Consider the following 21,551-nt stretch of genomic DNA (forward strand, 5'->3'; position numbering starts at 1 on the left):
GATTAAGGTGTATGACTAGCCACCTGACAGAGCATACTTATTACCTCCATCTCTGAGTTCGTGACGGAAAACGTAAATAGCAACAGCTTAAATGTTATTTAAAATATAGATGTCACGTGAAAAACAATTAAGAGTACTTGTTATATCTACTTCCTTTCTCGCCTTAAATATGGGATTATCTTGTGGGGTAAATTGGTAGCAGCTAAACGTGTTTTCACAACACAGAGAAGGCCGATAGAATCATGAAGGATGTAAACATAGAAACGTCTGTAAGTCCCTATTTAAGAGTTTAGGTACTCTACCGTGTATTTGAATCATGGAGACTAGTTTTTTTAACTAATGAAATGGGCAAAAAATAACAGACTATTTAAACAGTGACAACCATCGCCATAACAATTATTTTTGTTGTTGTTGCTGTTGTCTTCAGTTCGAAGACTATTTTGATGCAGCTCCCCACACTACCTTATACCGTGCAGTGCTCTTCACCTCCGAATAACTGCCATAACCTATACAATTTTGAACTATTTTCATCTTTTTAACAACATAAACTTATAAAAAGATATTAATTTCCGGTAGCAAAAATAAAGAAACAAAAAATAACAAAGAAAGTAAACGAAATGAGAATAAGCAAGCTACATGGAAGTAGGCAACCGTAGCACACGTCTTAGCAGCTACTCTCAGAACGGTAAACAGGCACAATTATGTGTTTTCTGGAGCTGGTTGAGTATGGTCACGTGATGTCTATTTCGTGCCCAAAGCGACAGCGCAGCCAAGTGTTTTACTGGCGCGAGACATTTCCATCCAATTTGGACTTACATCTTTGGTAGTTTTATGAATACTCATTGGACTTTCGCGCGCGAAAATACAGTCGTCTGCTTTTAAGAGAGCCATGTGTGAAAGTTGTGTAAGGGTATGTGGTATTTAATGTTGCAGTGATCTTACTGTGACATTATTTACTACCATAGAGTGTTGGATCAGGTACTATCGATTTGCTTTCAGGCCTTGATATTTAAAGATTTAAAAGCGAGCTGACTCCAATTATGTGACATTGTATCTTCATTTTCACACAACGTATGATACCGTAACACTAGCGACATATATTTTTGAGACAAAAGTGCTAATGTATACCCTTATTTTCGGAATTCAGCTTATGAAGTGCATAAAAGAACCTAATGTTTTTAGTTTTTTTTTTTTGTTATGCTGTTAAATGATTCTGCCTTAGTATTTTAACCAGGCGAGGTGGCGCAGTGGTTAGCACACTGGATTCGCATGCGAATATTTATGCGGACGGAGGTGGCGCAGTGGTTAGCATTTCGGATTCGCGTGCTAGAGGACAATTAAAGTCCTCGTGTGCCCATCCAGATTCACGTTTACCGTGGTTTCCGTAAATGACTCCAGGTTAATTTCAGGATCGCTCCTTTGAAAAAGACATGGCCGCTTTCCTTCCCGATCCTATGTAATCCTGGCTTGTGTTACACCTCGAGTAACCGCGCTGTCAATCTTACTTCCTCCTTTTTGAATATTGTAAACGGAGAGATACATGAAGTATACTGTTTTGCCACAAATGTCGCATGGTGTGATATGTATGACGGTGGCGATGTATCTCTGCTGCTAGTTATAGAAACGATGACTTGTGGTTACATACATATTTTATTATCGTTACAACTTGTTTTCAAATATTGCCCATTTGGTCAAATGATGGTAGTTTCTTACAAGCTTAAAGGGCGGAAAATTTATTAATGAAGTTATGTACCGTACACGTCTCAAATGGCAACTGTAAAGTTATTTTAACAGTGTAGTTGGAAATGATATGTACTGAATACATCCTTGTTGTTATGTTAAACAGACAATTTTGATAATATAATACAGAGTTCTTAGTTAATATTCCAACTATCCTTAAAAAAATACTGTTTTTTGTGTACTTTTCTACTCCTATCAGAGTCCTTGCTGATGATAGGCTAGAACTCGGTATTTGGATCTGCACCTTTTATGAGTAATGTTCTCCAAACTGAGTCATATGAGTGGCTCATTGTTACTTCAGATTCCATCAACCAATGCTTATTTTCTGTGGTTCCAAATGTCATACAGCATTTCATAAGTGGTATAGAATTAACCCAATGGAAGAAAAGAGAACAACTTACGATCTTCTAGCATTCAAGCATTACGCAGTTTTTTGTTGGGATATCCACCTTTCCGTCAGTTATACTTCCCTACCTCTCCTTGTAGGTTTTTATCTTGCGATATGGCTACTCATCTTTTTAATGTGTTCATACTGTTTTGCGTCCTGTACTAGGCTTAATTGTAATATTTGGGCTGAACTTCAGTTCTGCAGTGGAGTGATTGTTGACAGCTGAAGGTCGCTGGTTTATTTAGTGAGAATATGAATATTGGAACAAATACATGCCCACAAAATCCATGGGTAGGAGGACGAGGCAGATCTATGGGGAAACAAAATTGAGGTTCTGTGTATGGTGGTTTTACTTGTGTATGTGACTATCCTATAGATGATTATAACAAAATCTGAAGTATGACATTAGATTTCAAGAAATGGTAAACTTGTATCTGGTACAAAGATAACTCAAAAATAAAGTTCCTAGTTAATTCGTTTATGTGCTCATTCAGTGTCCTGTGGTTCCCCTTATGAAGGAGAATCTTGAGGGTCATAAAACAAAAATATATGGCTGAAGTTACATGTTGGACCCATATGAAATCGTGGTTGTGGTGACAAGACTGATTTAGCAAATCCTAATGTTTAAGTGCCAACTGTTAGAATCTCCATTAATGTGAAAAGCCTGCAAAAATTCATGTGGAAATGCTGAAGCATTGACATTGCCATTGACTGTAGACAGTCAAAATGACAGAAACAAGCATTTCATCTAGCCTACATTCATTATGTTCACTGTTATCCTAAACATGCATCCATCTCAAACAGACAACACCAATCTCATAATGGAAAATACATTCAAAATAATGGTAAAACAAATATGAGACACGCCTATGGAATTTGGGGGCTTTAGGTGGGACACTCTCTCCATTACATGTGGACCAAATCCAAATTTCCATTGACCCCACATTACATAAATACTAAAGAATCAGTGTATATACTGAACTCCATTGTACCAACTAATGTGAAGCAGGTGCTTTGGGGGGGGGATACATTTCTGCTAGTTCACGAATTCACACGACCTAAAATGAACACAATACACACTGATGACGAATAAACAGTGCACACAAACCAAATTTTATGACTATATAAACATATATCTTGTGTCACTAACTTCAGTTAGCCTGTACTGAAAAAATTAAGTCAACAATACCCACAAAGATCGCATCAGTACATTTGTAATATGAATGAAAACTAAATAAATACATTTTAACAACATATAAATCAAGAAACTTTATTGTACAAAAAATATTCGCCACAAAATAATACCACCATTCAGTAAATAAATAAAAAACCACAAACAAATAAAACATTTACTCCAACTACTTTTTCTACAAAGTACTGCACATCTCCCACACTTGAAAATCCCTCTCAATACCCATATGCCTACTAAAAAAAAAAAAAAAAAAAAAAAAAAAAAACCAATAATACTAAAATTAAGTTTTAAAAGTTGAAATAATCTTTTCAGGATAAGCCAAACTAACTTAAAACTTCCTCCCTTGGCTCCTCTCCCAAATCCCTCCAAACAATAGCACAGAAAACTGCACCATTACCCCAAATTCCAAACTAGAATCACAAAACTCACATCTTCTAATGTACCCTCCCCTCCTCAGCTGAACAAACTAACTTTGGTCTATAAATTTTCCCCATAAGTTTTAAGAAACTTTGAGAAGAAATTGTACATCAAACACTTCTGTCATCAATATTCTTCTAAATGAGAGTGCAAGGCAGAAGACTGCCTTTTCCTCCCTCCCAAAAAAAACAATAATTTAACTGCCTCCAATACCCCTCTTATGTTAGTGCAAACCACAGTGTCATCATTTTTAAATTCCAGTTTATTTTTAACAGTCATATTTTATCCTCAAATCTCTATAGGAAACAAAAATTTCAAAATAACAGTTGACCCCTACCCTACCAAACCCAAAAGCATCCACAGGAAACTGTGACTGGTATGTGATGCAGCAACCCTCACCATTTTGATTCCTGTCCCACAATGGTTTCTCTTAATATAGTGTACAAAAGCACCGTATTATTGCTTAAAATTAGTGGTATATGTTGTAGCAACCATTATTGGCAATTGTTAAGTTCAAAGCCATATCCAGTGTATTATACCACAAAACAACCTTTTTTAAATCGCAACACAACCACTTCATGGACATCAAAACTCAACATTAGTGTGTGCCACCCCAAGCAACACATCTGCTAAAAAGCTTTCTCTTCCACATCCTATATTGACAATACACTGGCTGCTGTGCAAATTATTCTTATAACATTGTATCACTCTTCTAATCTGTGTCTGTTTCCTCTTACTTTTGTGTCATATTGTTGTCACCTTCCCTTTCAAATGGGAAGTAAGTTGGCAGTCGGTCGAGATTCAATCTTTACTTTGGTGCTTGTCTAGATTTCAGCTACAGGATAATTATCATCAGGGACATGTCTCTCTTCATGTGCGCTGGTGATTGCTATCTTGTAACTGAAATCTAGGTCTGCAATAAAGTGCAGATCGAATCACAACTGATTGCTGACTTCCTCTTTGAATTAAATTGGTCACTGTCCACAAAGGTTCCAATGAAATCCAACCTGAAGCAGTTTCCTTTCTTCATATAGCAATTGCAGATGTTCCTTCCCTCGTACAACCTTTCCTTCTTGGCTTAGTACTGGCTTGTCAATTGAGTGCTTGATAGCTGTACAGCTGTTTCTCTTTTCTCCAAACTGAGTGGATTGGTGTAGTGATAAGCACACTGGACTCGCATCTCACATTCCGGAGGACGACTGTTCAAACCAATGTCTGGCTGTACTGATTTAGGTTCTCCATAATTTCCCTAAATCGATCAAGGCAAATGCCAGGATGGTTCCTTCAAAAGGAAATGGCCACTTTCCTTCTTCAGTTTACCCTAATCAAAGCTTGCACTCCCTCTCTAATGACCTAGTTGTCGACAGGATGTTAAACACTTATTATGGACTACTTATCAGTCTCAGTTTTGGATATCTATATTCCAGTTTGTATTTCAGTTGCTTCATATGTGTTTCCACTTTCCATAAATTAAATTTAATATTTCCTGTATTGTCCAAGAGCTGCTGTTGAGCCTTTTTCTTTTTATGTGGTTTTTCCTGTGCTGTCTTTACTATTTCATATCTCATAGCTGCCAATTTGTCTTCTGTTACATTCCTTTCCCTGTTTCAGTTAGTTGCTGCCTAATGCTGAAACACTCAGCCGTCTCTGATTGTTGCAACTTATCCAGATCTCATCTCCTTAATTTCTTACTCTTTACTAACTTGTTTGCTATCTGGTTTTTTAAATTTTTCTCAAAATACCACTGTGTATTCTATATGAAACTTTGTGGTGTCTCCATATCTCTCTTGCTCCTGTAAGATCTTTTGTCACGTTCCTGAAACCAAGGGTTTGTAATGATTATATAGTGTACTGTATCAAATTGTAACAAGTAACTTCCCCCTTTTTTCCTATTATGTGTTACACTGTCTTTCTCTCTCTCTTTGTGCTATCAGGTTCAGCTCTCCATCACAATTAAATATGTCTCTCATAAACTGAGTAATTTCTTGTGTATCTTCATACATTAATTCAGTCTCTTCACATCTGCGAAACTAGTAGGCGTGTATACTTTTACTTCTATTTGCGTTTGTCATTTTGTGTTTATTTTGATTCTGATAACCCATTCACTACAGTGTTTATAGTAGTGAATGCATGTTCTACCTTTCTTGTTCTGTGATTGTGTTCCCTGCCAGACAAGATATTTACTGTGTGTGAGTAAATATTGGCTGTTATTGTAAGTCTAGTAATGACAGCAGTGAGGCAGGACTGTTACACTGCTAACCATTAATGAGCTAATACTGTTTGCTAGGATATTTTAGGTTGGTGCATAAGTTTGTAGCGTTTTTGTTTTGTGTGTTGGTATTCTGGTTGCTAAGGGCTTATTTAGCAATTGTCATTTTTTATTTGTAATTCACCGTTGCTATTTGAGTTTACATTTTGTCATTTGGAGATACTGAGAGGAGCTGTGGATGCTAGAAAATGGAGTGCTAAGTGGAGAAATTGGAACATTTCTGACCTATTGTTCTGTTTCAGTTCAATAAAGGGGTGACAGCTATGGAAGCAGCCAGAAATATTTACACTGTTTATAGGCATAATGCGATTGGGCAGAGCATGGTGAGAAAATGGTTTTCCTGTTTTAGGAAGGATTGTTTTGACATTAGTGACAACGTTCAGAAGACCTTCAGTGTTTGTTGAATATAGTTTAAACTTATTAATCCTCTGTGATCCATGCCTGTGTAGACAAGAAGTAGCAAATGTGATGAACTGTGATCATTCCACCATCATACAATATTTTTATGCAATGAGAAAGGTTCAAAAATCAGGTGCAGCAGTACCACATGTTCCAAGCCAAATTCACAGAAATTGTGGGTGGCCAAATGTACAACTCTGCTTGCTTGTCATCAGATGACTCATGAATAACACCGACCATTCCTATCCTGTATCGTTACTGGTGACGAGAAATGATATCTTTATGCTAATATAGGGAAAAGAAAATGATTGTTGAGTCCAAACAAAGCAGCAAGTCCCCATACAAAGACCTGCAAACATCCACAAAAGATAATGTCATGCATCTGGTGGAACAGTGATGGTGTGGCGTACTACAAATTGCTCCCTGAGGTGAACCATCACTGCTGACATTTATTGTCAACAATTGAGATGTCTTGCAGACACAATCCAAGAACTGTGACCAGGAAGGCTGTGAGAAGTGATGCTACTCCATGATAACACCTGCCTCATAACTGAGAAAAAGCACTATGCACAAATTGTGTTGGGAAGTTATTCCACACCCACCTTATTCCTTGATCTTGTGCCCTCAGATTTAAGCTTTTCACTTTCTGTCAAACAATCTTCAAGGAAGTTTCTTTCTCGATGAAGCAATCCGAACATGACTCGACGAGCTCTTCGCCTCAAAACCGTGTGATTTCTACAGTCGTGGAATTGAAAAGTTACCCCATCATTGGCAGACTGTCATAAATAGTGAAGCAGAATGTATTATTGGTGACTGAAGTCTGTGTTATGTGCATCTGTTGCGCTTATTAAACTTAGGCTATGAAAAATTCTATGAGCTTACATAGTAGGTAGGAGTAACACCATCTATATCTTGTTTGTATGTAAAGATTATGCAGTGGGTTTCTCATTTAGAAATCACATTTGGTTGTTAGAAATCACATTTGGATGTTGCTTTGTTTGGGAGAAGATTGTGCCTCATGTGAGGAGGAGAAACATCTGTCAGTATATGTCAGAAATACACAGTGACAGGATTATTTTCTGCTGAGACCACAGTTTATCATTCCACAATTTTGGTGCTCACATTGTGGGTCCCATGACTGTCATTCAGATCTGGAATTGATGTATTTCTAATGCCATACTAGTACTTACGAGCAACATCAATTTTCGTTCGGTCATTTAATATTGAACAGCCATACACATATCTTGAGTTAGGAGGTAGTTTTGTTTGTCATACCTCGTCTTTCGAGATGTGTGTCAGTTCCGAAAAGCATCACGTTGCATTTATCCCTCTCATATGGCAAAGCATTTGGTGTGGTGGAATGGGATGCCATTGGGTATGCAACACAGTTACCTCGGATTTGCATAGCCATTAATTTGGACAGCCAGTCATAACATTTGTAATGTGATCATGATGCACCTGTAGCTGTCACCCGAGCTTAATTTGTCTTTATGTCCTACTCGATGTACAGCTGTTGAGGCTGTGAGAGGTAGCAGCTGTGTGTACTAAATTTCACTGTATAGCCCTGAATACCTGATATTACATTCATGTGTTCAAGTAACAGTGTACTGTATATATACAATAGGAAAAAAATTATGTTATTTGGTGTCCTTTCTGCAGCTGCAATTTTAATGGTGAGCCCCATTTTAAGGAGAAGCAGATTTTACACAATTGAGAGTACATTTCAGGAGGTGTGTCAGTGAATAATGGAACTTTGCAGGAGAGAGAGAGAGAGAGAGAGAGAGAGAGAGAGAGAGAGAGAGAGAGACTAACCAACCAACTGACCGTCCATCAGTGATTGTAGTTCTTCATGAAAACTCTAAACTTGTGTAGAATGTAGTTTAGGCAGCCATGTTAAAGCTTGGGAGTCGGTCAGATAATTATTCAGTGTGGATTCTTTTGCTGGGTAGGGGCTTGGTGACCTCGGGGTTCCTGAGACAAGGACTGGTCAGAGCTGCCAGTTCTCTGTCACCATAAGCTCTGGGCATGCTTCAGCAACCACCAAGTTGTGTGTCACAGGGAATGGAGATCTTGGTTTGACTGTCCGGATCGTGAGATTTGTAAAAACCTGTATTAAAAAAACATCAGTCTTGAGGTTTGCTGCGCTCTGATGAGATGTGTGGGTGTTGAGGTGGAACAGTTGCTAGCAGGCAACCTCTGGGGAACCTGCCGCACCTCAGATGTTCGTGGGACTGAAACGGATCCTCTGAAATTTGCTTTTCCTCCTCCCAGCGGAAAGGGTGGACCACTGGAAGGTACCCCATCTAACAAGAGGCCTTGTGTAACAAGTCCTAATTGACAAGTTCATTCGAAAAGTACAGTATCTAGTAACAGAGTGCATGCTGGTCCTCGGAATGTGTTTTTAGTAGTGAAATGGAAGGAGGGTACTTTTGAAAAGGTTTCGCCCTTCTACATACAAAAGGGTTTGGAGGGGATCTGTGGCTCCATATAATCAGTGAAGCATTTGCACTATGGGACACTGTTAGTGGAAACTTCCAATTCCCAGCAAGCCACTAACCTACAAACAGCTAAGTAGCTCGGAGAGTATGCGATAGACACTGAACTGCACACCACCTTGAATTATAGCAAAGGCATTGTGATGTTCAAGGATCTCATCAAGATTCCCAAGGAGGAATTGCAACGTGAGTAGGCTCCAGAAGGTGTAGTAGACATGAAAAACATCATGAAGAGGGTAAATGGGGGTCCTATCAAATCTGATTCTTTTATCCTGACATTCAGTAGCACAAAACTTCCTGAGCATGTTAAGGCTGGCTTTCTTCACCTTAGCATGCACCTCATTTCCCAAACCAAATGCGTTGCTTCAAAAGCCAGTGACGTGTGGCAACTGTGGTAAGGCCACTCATGAAAGAGTTGGTTGCTCGTCTCCTGCCAAATGTATCAACTGCTCTACCCTGTTTGGAGTAGGGACTGTGAAGGTTCTTTGTAGAGGATGCAAAGAACAGGAAATAAAAACAACCAAGCGTATCCCCTATGGAGAGGCCAAAAAGATATTTAAGTCCATGCGGCCTCCCACATTTGCCACATCTTTTGCTTCAATTCTTCAGAAGCCTATTCCAAAAGCTTATGCCTCTACTCAAACGGAGGTGGCGAGTGTCAGTGCACTTGCAAGGCAGCAAGTGTTTCAGAGCCTGTAGTGTCCACTAGAACAGCAGACAAAGATACAGTGGCCAACAAGGGTGAGTCCACGGCACCTCCAAAGGCTGAGGCTGTTCAAAAGTCCAGCACCGCAACCATTACCCCTCCTACTCCAGCTCCAGCAAACCCCTTGAAACAGAGATAAGCTACTGTAAAGCAGCAACAGCAGATGAAATCGAGTAGTAAACCGTCAGACCATGTTGATATGATTCTACCAGATGCTTCTGCTGACTCTTCCCAGAGCTGATGGAGTATGTGGTATGTGTGGGGCAATCATCTCGCTCCATGACTGAACCTCCATCCTCTGCAGTCTCCCCCTCCCCCCCCCCCCCCCTTCCCTGCGTAGAGAGAGGATGAAGGTGCTACCCCTTGATAGATGGCTCCCATACTTCTGTGGAACTTGCAGGGTTTCAGGATGCATGTGGAGGAACTTTTCTACTATTTCAGAGTAGACCACTGTGTCTCCAGGAGACTAATTTCACACAGCCATACACCCCTGAGCTACAAGGGTATGTACTCCACAAGGACGACGACCCAAGTGAGAGAGAGCTAGAGGAGGTATTTTTGTCAGTACCGACTACCACTCCTCGCCTCACTCACTTACAACGAATTTACAAGCAGTTGCTATATCAGTGCTCATGCGTCATTCATTGACAGTATGTTCCCTTTACCTGCTGCCACATGATACGCTCAATGAAGAGGCTCTAAACGACGTTACGCAGCTCCCCCACCCCATCATCCTCTGTGATGATTTTAATGCACACAATGTGCTTTGGGGCTCTGCAGCTACCTGTCCCAGGGGTGGAGCGATTGAGAGGCTTCTCGTGTCGTCATGTGCATATTTGCTAAGTACGGAAAAAAGCACGTACTTCTGTGCTGCAACTGGGTCATTCTCTGCCATTGATCTCTCACTTTGATTTCCAGCTCTTGCTTCCCTTGCTCAATGGGAAGTGGTCGATGACTTGGACTCACTTCCCAATTTTGATTCACATGCCAGATAGTGGAACTAGAAAGGAAACCACCACAATGGGTGCTCAGTAGAACAGACTGGAAACTTCATGGACAGCTAGCACAGTTTGAACATTGTGTCAATGTTGTGGAATGGGTGGATCATATTACCAAAGTGATCCACCATACCACTGAAGCATCCATTCCACACCCCACAGGACTACTGAAGAGGCAGCCTGTCCCTTGTTGGAGTGAAAAATGGCGCTCTGCAATCAGAACTAGGCGTGCGGTTCTGCTTAGGTTCAAGTGCCGATCAACTGCCAGAGAACCTTGCAGCCTTTTGGGTGGCGAGGGTGAAATGTCGCCGGATTCTTCGATAGAGCAAGAAGAGGTTGTGGTAGGTAACAGTTCCTGAACACCATTAATTGTCATACAAAGTGTTCTGTTGTATGGGAGACCATCAGGAGAGTTTCTGGGAGAGGAGGAAGGTGCCCCATGACTGCTGTAATGGAGAACAGCACACTCCAAACCAATCCACGAGACATTGACCAGACTATAGCGGCCTATTTTGCCACAGTTACTGCAACAGCCAGACAGGATGCAGGTTTCCAGTGCCATAGAGCGGTTGTTGAGAGGTCCAGTTTGGACTACCGTTCACCACTGATGATGATTACAACTGCTCATTTTCCATGTGGGAGATGGATTCTGCATTGTCTGTGGCTCGTGACATGCCTTGTGGTCACAACCAATCCATTAGAGTATGCTGTGGCCCATCACAAGACGAAACAAAGTTATCCTCCTTGCACTTCTTTTTAATGCCATATGGGAGTCAGGTCACTTTCCCAACTCCTGTTGTGAGGCAATTGTAATTCCTCTTTTAAAATCAGGGAAAGACCGTACATTCCTGAGTAGTTACTGTAGTGTTGCCCTCACAAGCTGCATGGGAAAGGCCTTGGATTGGATGGTCAACCACCGTCCTGTCTGGATCTTATAATCAAGGCAATTCCTTAGATGGTTTCAGTATGGGTTCAGGAGGTACCACTCCATCTTTGATGACCTGGCCCTCCTGGAAGTGGCTGTACAACAGGCTTTCCAGCACTGGCATCGTCTTTTAGGTGTATTTTTTGACATTAAGAAGGCCTACAATACAACTTGGAGGCATCTTATCAATGCCCAGCTTCACGAATGGGGGTTTTCATGGTTGTCTTCCCGTTTTTATTCAGTCTTTTCTCTTGCCACAATATTTTTGATACCAAGTCGATGATGTCCTGTCTGATCACTTTCAGCATGAGAACGGAGTCCCTCTAGTTAATGTTTAAAGTGTTACTGTCTTTGTCATAACTATTAATAGCATTACTTCAGTTGTGAAAAGTCCTGTCCAGTGTTGTTTGTTTGTGGATGACTTCTCTCTGATTTGCTAAAGATGTTGGATGTGGTGCGCCATGAATGGGCTCGAGTGGCCACTGGGGCATTCAGAACAAGCCCCATATGAAGCCTGTGTACAGAGGTTGGTTAACTGCCACTTTATATCAGATGACGGCTACTTATGCTGTGCCAGATATATTAAACATTATACACACCGGCATACCATGCCATTGCCCAGCCTCCAATGGAAAGGCTTTTCGTAACGGGCAACGAGGCTCTTTGGGATTCGCACACGGGATTGACTTTTAGAGATGAGTGTGGCCGGCCTTCATGTTTTACATCGCAGTTGGAGCAGATTTCTACCTTGGCTCCTCCAAAGGCCCAGACTAATTTTAGACTTATCAATTTTACGAAAGATAGTACACCAGTTTTTACATTTCAATTTCTGTTTTTTAATATTTTAGATATGCATCACAGTTTCACAGTAGTGTACACTGATGGCTCCAAACAAGGGCAGTCCCTTGGCTGCTCTGTTGTGTTCCATGACCATGTCACCAGGATTCCCCTCATGATGAGTATATTGTGTTCTCGGCGGAGCTCCACACGATCCTGAAGGCACTGGAGCTGATGCGTCGTATTTGGGGCAAAAGGTTTCTCGTTTGCTCCAATTCTCTTAGTGCCTTACAGTTGCTACAAAATCTGTGCCCAGCTGAGAAGTTGGCCCAGCTGATATGTGACAAACTGTACTTGCTCCAACAGCAGGGACAGCTGGTGCCATTCTGCTGGGTGCCAGGTCATGCTGAGATACGGGGAAATGAACAGGCTGATCGGGTTGCCAAGGAGGCATGCAGAGGACAGGATGCAGCACAGTGTTCTATTCCCTTGCAGGCTATCATTTCTTCACTACAAGGGATGTTCTTGCAGTAGTGGGATGAGGAATGGCGGGCAGTAATGGACAAACAGCTGGTGAAGTTCCTCCTGCCAGTTGCTCAGGTGGGATGAAGTTACCCTCCCATGCCTTTGCATAGTGCACTGTCCTTGTATACATGGTTTTTTACTATGGCGCGAGGATCCCCCATTTTGTGATGCTCGGGGTGTACCCATCTCTCTGTGCCATATGTTAACAGAGTGCATTTTATATCAAGACGCAAGGGCATAAGCAGACATTGTTGGGGATCTGCCCTCTATTTTAGTTGATGACAATATGAGTGTGACTTTTAAAGTTCTGTAACATGTCTGGTCTCTGGCCCAAACTTTTAGACTGGAGGTTTTACTGTGTTGCAGAGAGGCTGGCTGCTCCTTTACAATTTTTGCGGTCAGCCAGCCACATCCATCTGCTATATTGTTTTAGCTCCTTATCACTTTCTTTCTGTTTAGTTAATCTGTTGATATTGACGTGATACTTCATTCTATGCTTGTGTGTGGATACACACGTATTTGTCCAACTTTTGTTACCTTTATTTCACATGCTGTTTTATACTGTTTAGTGTATTTTACCAACACTTGTCTCAAATTGTTTTTGCATGGGCGCTGAAGACCTTGCTGTCGTGCACCCACACCAACATATCCATCCATCCATCTGTCCAATCATCTATCTGTCCTTCCATCCATGTTCATTGTGGAAACTTACAGGAAGAGAGACAGTATATGACTGGTTATGGAATCTGCCTCTTTGACATTAGCATGTTGCTGCAGAATTTAGACACGCTGCTCTTAGTGACATTACTAATAGAGATGGGTTTATGAGGAGGAGTTCTGAGATATAGGTTTCTCACAATGGTGTCAACAGACAATCCAATTATTTGATGAGGCTTTTGGGGCTGATGCACTGTACTTCCATCATGTCCACACGTCTCAATGCTCAGACTGTGGTAGCTTGGAAATAATTCATACGTGCAGCCATTTAAGATCCTCACAGAAGCTCTCTGCCTTCTATTTATCCCATATCAAACATGGAGAAACCTTTCCAGTTTTCATCATGCTTAGATATCCACTATCTACTGTTACTAATTCTATATTCATTCAGTCATTACAGTATGAACATTTGGTGTCTGCATATGCCCGCACGTGTTAAACAGCTTTCAAATAAAATATCTGTAGTGCAGTAGCTTGTATTTCTCAAAAGATCTGTTTAGTAAAATATGTTATTTAACAGAAAAAGGATTAAGACTCTATATCCTTCAAATAATGGAAGAAGTAGAGGCACATAATATACTGGGAAGAACGGATTTGTAAGGGGAGTGAACAGAGAAAGTGAAAGACAACAGAGAGAAGTGACTTCTGAAATTTTCCCGGCGTATTTCTTCTTCTAATAATTTCCAGGTATGCAGCCGGATCCCGTCGACATTCTGCCACGATATTTCGGTCCAGAGACGTCCGGCCATCATCAGGTGAGTACACAACTACTGAAGAGCCCAGCGGAATCGACAGTGTCATTCGATACTCAATGACTAGATGAACCTTTATTTCCACCACCGAGGGCAGCACGTACAACTCGGCTATGCTGCGCATGTCAACACCTGACGCATGCGCTGTAGGATGCCAGTACATTTCACATGCGCGAGATTCGGCATAAATACCGCGACTGCACCTGGGCTCTTCAGTAGTTGTGTACTCACCTGATGATGGCCGGACGTCTCTGGGCCGAAATATCGTGGCAGAATGTCGACGGGATCCGGCCGCATACCCGGAAATTATTAGAAGAAAAAAAACAGAGAGAAGCATAATGTAGAATGAGTGAAGTAAGGGTCATGGGGACAAGTGGAGAAAGGTGTGAGGCAGGGACTAGTAGAGATTAAGGCCAGGTACTGTGAGATCACTGTCTCATATACACAATTCAGAGAAGCTGGGGTTGCTGGTGGAGATGATCCTGATGTTGCCACATGCCAAGCAGCAACTGATGTAGAGCATGTTGTGTTTAGCAACATGTTCTCCCACTGAATGGTCAATCTGCTGTTGACCACAGCTTAGTGGTGGCTATTCATTCAGGTGGACAGTCAGCTGATTGTCATCCCAACATAAAATATTGTGCGAAAGCTACAGCAGAGCTGATATATTCCATGACTGCTTTATTAAAGAACTTCTGGGCCTTCAGCCTTTCGTCATTTATTACACTGGGCACCTGTCAGTCATCTTGAGTTGAGCCGTTGAGGACTGGGAAGACTTCCTCCGTCCTGCAGTTTATTTATGTACTGTGGTATTCTGTACATGTGTTAAGATATTGGTGATAGGCTGACCACACTACAAAACAGGCAGCACCTTTGCTGGTGGAATTGTGTAACTCAGCTGTCTTCAGGGTGGTTGCTCATGGTGGCCATCAGTGTACTCTGTTGCCTGTACGGCATGATCACCAGTAACCCTGTTCCTGACTGCTTAGGATATGCATGTGATGGAATTGAAATTAGATGTGCTGGGAAGGGTGCATAGGAAAAGTGCTGCACCTGGGTCTTTCAAAAGGATGAGAATGCTGTAACAAAGGTTGGGAGTAGATGGGGCTTAAGGAGTTCTCATTTCACCATTCCAAGTGTATCCACACTTGTATCAAAGTGAACAATCATTCATCTGTTGTAACTTCTTGTGGATTGAATGCACTGTAAACTACTGAAATTGAATTTTGGCAGAGCAGTTGCTGCTTGTAAGTAAGGGCTAGAAATAGTAGATTAGAACATCCTTAATTGTTCCATCAGGGACATTTTATCTATAGTGTCTGTATAAACATATCAATTGGAATTTCGCCTGTGAAAATGCAGTTGTCTCTGTCAGAGTGGTATTGGGTCATATACAAGTTTGTGATGTTTTATGTGGTTGTGGTTATTGTAATGTGACAAAATTTGTTATTGTAGGATATTTGACAGCTGAATCTGGTGCTGTCTGTTTGCTCCCTGCCCTGTGTATTCAAAGTTTCAAAAGCAAGCTGACTCCAGTTGTTGTTATTTGGATAACTTTATTTCCTTGTAACGTCTGGTAGCATAACAGTATCAATAGATATTTTAGAGACACTAATGCTAATGTGCACCTTCCATTTTAGAATTTAGTTTAATGTTGTTGTTGTGGTCTTCAGTCCTGAAACTGGTTTGATGCAGCTCTCCATGCTACTCTATCCCGTGCAAGCTTCTTCATCTCCCAGTACCTACCGCAACCTACATCCTTCTGAATCTGCTTAGTGTATTCATCTCTTGGTCTCCCTCTATGATTTATACCCTCCACGCTGCCCTCCAGTACTAAATTGGTGATCCCTTGATACCTCAGAACATGTCCTACCAACCAACCCCTTCTTCTAGTCAAGTTGTGCCACAAACTTCTCGTCTCCCCAATCCTATTCAATACTTTCTCATTAGTTATGTGATCTACCCATCTAATCTTCAGCATTCTTCTGTAGCACTACATTTCGAAAGCTTCTATTCTCTTCTTGTCCAAACTATTTATCGTCCATGTTTCACTTCCATACATGGCTACACTACATACAAATACTTTCAAAAATGACTTCCTGACACTTAAATCTATACTCAATGTTAACAAATGTCTCTTCTTCAAAAACGCTTTCCTTGCCGTTGCCAGTCTACATTTTATACCCTCTCTACTTGGACCATCATCAGTTATTTTGCTCCCCAAATAGCAAAACTCCTTTACTACTTTAAGTGTCTCATTTCCTAATCTAATTCCCTCAGCATCACCTGACTTAATTCGACTACATTCCATTATCCTCGTTTTGCTTTTGTTGATGTTCATGTTATATCCTCCTTTCAAGACACTATCCATTCCGTTCAACTGCTCTTCCAAGTCCTTTGCTGTCTCTGACAGAATTACAATGTCATCGGCAAACCTCAAGGTTTTTATTTCTTCTCCATGGATTTTAATACCTACTCCGAATTTTTCTTTTGTTTCCTTCACTGCTTGCTCAATATACAGATTGAATAACATCGGGGAGAGACTACAACCCTGTCTCACTCCCTTCCCAACCACTGCTTCCCTTTCATGTCCCTCGACTCTTATAACTGCCATCTGCTTTCTGTACAAATTGTAAATAGCCTTTCACTCCATGTATTTTACCCCTGCCACCTTTAGAATTTGAAAGAGAGTATTCCATTCAACATTGTCAAAAGCTTTCTCTAAGTGTACAAATGCTAGAAATGTAAGTTTGCCTTTCCTTAATCTATTTTCTAAGATAAGTCGTAGGGTCATTATTGCCTCACGTGTTCCAGCATTTCTACGGAATCCAAACTGATCTTCCCCGAGGTCGGCTTCTACCAGGTTTTTCCATTCTTCTGTAAATAATTCGCTTTAGTATTTTGCAGCTGTGACTTATTAAACTGATAGTTTGGTAATTTTCACATCTGTCAACACCTGCTTTCTTTGGGATTGGGATTATTATATTCTTCTTGAAGTCTGAGGGTATTTCTCCTGTCTCGTACATCTTGGTCACCAGATGGTAGAGTTTTGTCAGGACTGGCTCTCCCAAGGCTGTCAGTAGTTCTAATGGAATGTTGTCTACTCCGGGGGCCTTGTTTCGACTCAAGTCTTTCAGTGCTCTGTCAAACTCTTCACGCAGTATCATATCTCCCATTTCATCTTCATCTTCATCCTCTTCCATTTCCATAATATTGTTCTCAAATACATCACCCTTGTATAGACCCTCTATATACTGCTTCCACCTTTCTGCTTTCCTTTCTTTGCTTAGAACTGGGTTTCCATCAAAGCTCTTGATATTCATGCGAGTGGTTCTCCTTTCTCCAAAGGTCTCTTTAATTTTCCTGTAGGCAGTATCTATCTTACCCCTAATGTCACTTCTACATCCTTACATTTGTCCTCTAGCCATCCCTGCTTAGCCATTTTGCACTTCCTGTCGATCTCATTTTTGAGACGTTTGTATTCCTTTTTGCCTTCTTCATTTACTGCATTTTTACATTTTCTCCTCTCATCAATTAAATTCAATATTTCTTCTGTTACCCAAGGATTTCTACTAGCCCTCGTCTTTTTACCTACTTGATCCTCTGCTGCCTTCACTACTTCATCCCTCAGAGCTACCCATTCTTCTTCTACTGTATTTCTTTCCCCCATTCCTATCAATTGTTCCCTTATGCTCTCCCTGAAACTCTGTACAACCTCTGGTTTAGTCAGTTTATCCAGGTCCCATTTCCTTAAATTCCCACCTTTTTGCAGTTTCTTCAGTTTTAATCTACAGATCATAACTAATAGTTTGTGGTCCGAGTCCACATCTGCTCCTGGAAATGTCTTACAATTTAAAACCTGGTTCCTAAATCTCTGTCTTACCATTATATAATGTATCTGATACCTTTTAGTATCTCCAGGATTCTTCCATGTATATAACCTTTTTTCATGATTCTTAAACCAAGTGTTAGCTATGATTAAGTTGTGCTCTGTGCAAAATTCTGCCAGGCGGCTTCCTCTTTCATTTCTTAGCCCCAATCCATATTCACCTACTACATTTCCTTCTCTCCCTTTTCCTACTACCGAATTCCAGTCAACTACGACTATTAAATTTTCGTCACCCTTCACTATCTGAATAATTTCTTTTATTTCATCATACATTTCTTCAATTTCTTCATCATCTGCAGAGCTAGTTGGCATATAAACTTGTACTACTGTAGTAGGTGTGGGCTTCGTATCTATCTTTGCCACAATAATGCGTTCACTATGCTGTATCTAGTAGCTTACCCACATTCCTGTTTTCCTATTCATTATTAAACCTACTCCTGCATTACCCCTATTTGACTTTGTGTTTATAACCCTGTAGTCACCTGACCAAAAGTCTTGTTCCCCCTGCCACCGAACTTCACTAATTCCCACTATATCTAACTTTAACCTATCCATTTCCCTTTTTAAATTTTCTAACCTACCTGCCCGATTAAGGGATCTGACATTCCACGCTCTGATCCGTAGAACGCCAGTTTTCTTTCTCCTGATAATGACATCCTCTTGAGTAGTCCCCGCCCGGAGATCCGAATGGGGGACTATTTTACCTCCGGAATATTTTACCCAAGAGGACGCCATCATCATTTAACCATACAGTAATAGTTTAATAGCTCCATAAAATAACAAAAAATGTGTGCATAAGTTTATTGTGTTATGGGGTTTAATTATTCCACTTTATCATTTAAACCAACCAGTGTGGTCAGATAGTTAAAATATTGGACTCGCATTCAGGATAGTGCTGCTTCAAGTTCTCATCAGACTTTCCAGATTTATATTTTCAGCGATTTCCTTAAATTGCTCCAGGCAAGTGCCAGAATGATTCCTTTGAAAAAAATCTTGGCCAAGTAATTTCCCAGTCTTTTTGTAATCCAGGCTTGTGCCCCATTTTAAATTACCATGCTCTCAATCTTCCTTCCTGCTTTTTGAAATTTAAAATTGAGAAATACATTGTTCAGTTACACCATTTTCTTACATCTGTAATTGCCTATGACTTAATCATTCTTCTAGTTATAAAAATGTTGGCTTGTGGTTACACACATCTTCTATTCTAGTAGCAGATTGTTTTCAAATATCGTCCATTTAATCAAATGATTGTAGTTACCTAAAGGTGTTAGTCGTGGAAAATTTATTAATGAAATTCAGTGTGTAAATTGAAAAATATCATGCATTAATAGTTAATAATGTTTACTGAATGCATTTTAGTTGTGATAAAATTGTAAAGCTGAAGTGACTATTTTGGTCATATACTCCCCAGTCGCATTAAATGTGACTACCTATCAAAAGCCTGAATAACTACTTTTTGTAGTGCGGACCGCTGCAAGACATACAGGAAGAGTGTCAATGAGGTTCTGGAAGGTATCAACAGGGATGCAGAGCCATGCTGACTCCAGTGCCGTGGCCAGCTGTGCTGGGTTTCTCGGTTTGGAATCGGATGGCATGAACACTCCCATCAAAGTGGTCCCACACATTCTCAATTCGGTTTCAATCTGGGGAGTTTGGTGGCAAGCGGAGTACAGTAAACTTATCCTGGTACTCTGGATCATATACGTACATTGCTCCATGTCTGACATGGTGCATTGTCGTCTAGGTAGATGTCATTATGCTGAGAAAAAAGTAGAGTTGGACATGTTCCTCAAAGATAGGTGCATACTTGTATTGATCCATTGTGCCTTCCATAATGACAAGATCACCCAGGAAATGCCATGGAAACACTCCCAGGCCATAATGCTCCCTCCTCCAGCCAGGACCCATCAGATGATTATTGCTTTCAGATGTTTCATACCATACATGCCAAAGGCCATCTGTCCAATGAAGTATAAAACATGATTCATTTGAAGAAGCCACCTGTCGCCACACAGTGGATGTACAGTTGCAGAAATAGCATGCAAATTCCAGCCTTTGTTGCCGATGAACAGCAGTCAGTATGGGTGCATGAACCAGGTGCCTGCTACAGAGCCCCAAACACAGCAACGGTCACTGAACAGTCATTGAGGAGATCCTGTTGGTACCCCCTTGGTTCATCTGGGCGGTCAGTTGCACAACAGTTGCATGTCTATTTGCCTGTATGCAATTCTACTGCTGCTGTTACCCTCTGCCATCTATGGCCTGTAGTGAACCGCAGTTGCCTCGGCACTGGTTTTGGATACTGCAATTTTGCCATGCACAGTATACTTTATCTGTGGCGGCACATGAACAGTTTACAAACTTAACTGTTTTGGAAATGCTTCCACCCTTGACCTGATAGGCAATTACATGCCTTTTGGATGTCAGATAAATCACTCCTTTTGTGCATTATGACGACGGCTACATTGTTTTCCCCGTCCCCTGACACACTTTATGTAATCTCCACTGCTAGTGCTGCCACCTGCCATCTGTGAGTGGTTTTTGCATGTTGACATTGAACATAGGTGGTGGCCATATTAATGAGACTGGACTCTGTATAGTACATTATTCTTAGTTATTTGTCAACCATTATTTTTAAAGAAACCGTGATATGTGTACTTTTCTACTCCTATGAGAACCATTGCTAATGGTGATGTGTATTCAGATTATGCTGTGTTAGAGCCCCGGCCTCTCTATTTGTATCTATACCTTTTTCCAGCCCCTGCGTCACCACCAGTGCAAGTGACGGTAAACTGTGTTCTGCCTCTGTCATGTAGGGTAGAAAAGTGGCACTGAGGACATTCTCACAGCCCACCTATTAACTGTGAGGCATAGATCCTGAGTTTCTCAATTTGTGCAACAGCAAGAAGTCAGTGGGAATTCCAACTGTAACAGCAGGAATTACTGTTACAACTATTGTGAGATCAACAATGCCATCGTGGCTCCATGCCATCAAGGAAGTAAATACGCGGCCGCGGTGTGTGAGCGGCATAAACAACGCGCTGCAAGTCACCTTGGCAGACAATAATAATATTTTGGGTAAACATTCCTCCTCTCTTGCTCTGTCCGTTTCGAATCTAGCCACTGATGATGACCAACCAATAGCGTTAGCAGGCATTTCAACCAATAACCCTTCTCCAGCATAAGTGTGGAATAGTGCCTTTCTGTCCAATGCTGATGGTCTGCCAATGGTATTCACAGGAAATGAGCTACCAACGCCCGTTCCTCTGCATCAGAACGGGAATACTAGCCTATGACTATGACCCACCAATGGTAGCCATATGAATTTTAACCAATACTATCACTTCTCCAGCACGAACGCT

The 21,551-nt window shown here is 41.1% G+C and overlaps 1 protein-coding gene across 1 annotated transcript in view; it reads left to right on the plus strand.

Annotated features, from left to right (window-relative positions):
• Positions 1 to 857: 857 nt before the first annotated feature.
• The window catches only part of LOC126175798 (origin recognition complex subunit 1), a 136,870-nt gene continuing 116,176 nt past the window's right edge, over positions 858 to 21,551 (plus strand). Inside the window, exon 1 of the mRNA XM_049922779.1 lies at positions 858 to 978. The gene's annotated coding sequence lies outside the window, so the exon portion shown is untranslated. The remainder of the gene's footprint in view (positions 979 to 21,551) is intronic.

Source organism: Schistocerca cancellata, chromosome 3 (assembly GCF_023864275.1).
Source record: "Schistocerca cancellata isolate TAMUIC-IGC-003103 chromosome 3, iqSchCanc2.1, whole genome shotgun sequence".
Taxonomy (NCBI): domain Eukaryota; kingdom Metazoa; phylum Arthropoda; class Insecta; order Orthoptera; family Acrididae; genus Schistocerca; species Schistocerca cancellata.